Here is a 1473-nt window from a genome sequence, read left to right on the forward strand (position 1 = left end):
GAGCAGGGAAATATGGGGCAGGAAGGAGGCACGTGGGAGCAGAGGGGACATATGGGGCTGGGGGGGGACTTAGGGGGCGGGAGGGGCTATATGGGGCCGAGGGGCACATGTGCATAAAGGGAACATATAGATCAGGGGGGCTGTGGGGACGGGAGGGGAAGGGGACAGGGGCAACATAGAGGCTTCCTGTAGGGGAAGTGGCCCTGTGGGGCACGAGGTGGCCCTGTGGGGCACGGGGACGCCCTATGGGGCACGGGGAGGCCCTGTGGGGCACGGGGACGCCCTATGGGGCACGGGGAGGCCCTGTGGGGCACGAGGTGGCCCTGTGGGGCACGGGGACGCCCTATGGGGCACGGGGGGGCCCTATGGGGCACGGGGGGGCACACAGGGGACCGGAACAGTCACATGTGGGGCCGTATAGGGGTCAGCGGGACCCTATGGGCCAGGGTGGCCACGGGAGGCAGCGGTGGCCACGAGGACAAGGGGTGGCCCCCGAGCCCGGGGGGGTCCCAGGTGGCCGTGGGGACCTGGGGGTGGCCCCGTGCCCCCCCCAACGTGTCGCCCACCCGGGGGGCTCCCCAGAGCATCCCCTTCTCCGGCTACATCTTCGGTGGCATCGGCCCGGGCAAGAACATCGTCATCCAGGGCCAGGTGGCCGTGGGGGCCAAGAGGTGGGAGCGGGGGGCGCCCGCCCCACTGCGCGGGGCGCGGGGCGTCTGGGGGTGCCCACGCTGTGTACATGGGGTGCTAGAGCAGGATGGGGGGCACCCTGTGGCAATGGGGGCTGATGCACGGGGGGGTTCCACCCTATTGATTTGGGTGCTGCTGCATGGGGGGGGAAGGATTCCACCCCATTGCAGTGGGTGCTGATGCATGGAAGGGAGTCACCCCATTGCAATGGGTGCTGGTGCATTGGGGGGGAAGGGTGTCACCCCATTGCAATGGGTTCTGGTGCTTGGGGAAGGGGGGTTCCACCCCATTGCAGTGGGTGCTGGTGCATTGGGGGGAGGGTCACCCCATTGCAGTGGGTGCTGATGCACGGGGGGGTTCCACCTGGTGCATGGAGGGGTTCCACCCCATTGCAATGGGTGCTGGTGCATGAAAGGGAGTCACCCCATTGCAGTGGGTGCTGGTGCATTGGGGGGTCACCCCATTGCAATGGGTGCTGCTGCACGGGGGGGTTCCACCCTATTGAATTGGGTGCTGCTGCATGGGGGGGGAAGGATTCCACCCCATTGCAGTGGGTGCTGGTGCATTGGGGGGGAAGGATTCCACCCCATTGCAATGGGTGCTGGTGCTTGGGGAAGGGGGTCACCCCATTGCAGTGGGTGCTGGTGCTTGGGGAAGGGGGTCACTCCATTGCAATGGGTGCTGGTGCATTGGGGGGGGTCACCCCATTGCAGTGGGTGCTGGTGCTTGGGGAAGGGGGTCACCCCATTGCAATGGGTGCTGGTGCTTGGGGAAGGGGGTCAC

The sequence above is a fragment of the Nothoprocta perdicaria genome, unplaced genomic scaffold (assembly GCF_003342845.1).
Source record: "Nothoprocta perdicaria isolate Ctin4 unplaced genomic scaffold, notPer1 scaffold_1353, whole genome shotgun sequence".
NCBI classification, from domain to species: domain Eukaryota; kingdom Metazoa; phylum Chordata; class Aves; order Tinamiformes; family Tinamidae; genus Nothoprocta; species Nothoprocta perdicaria.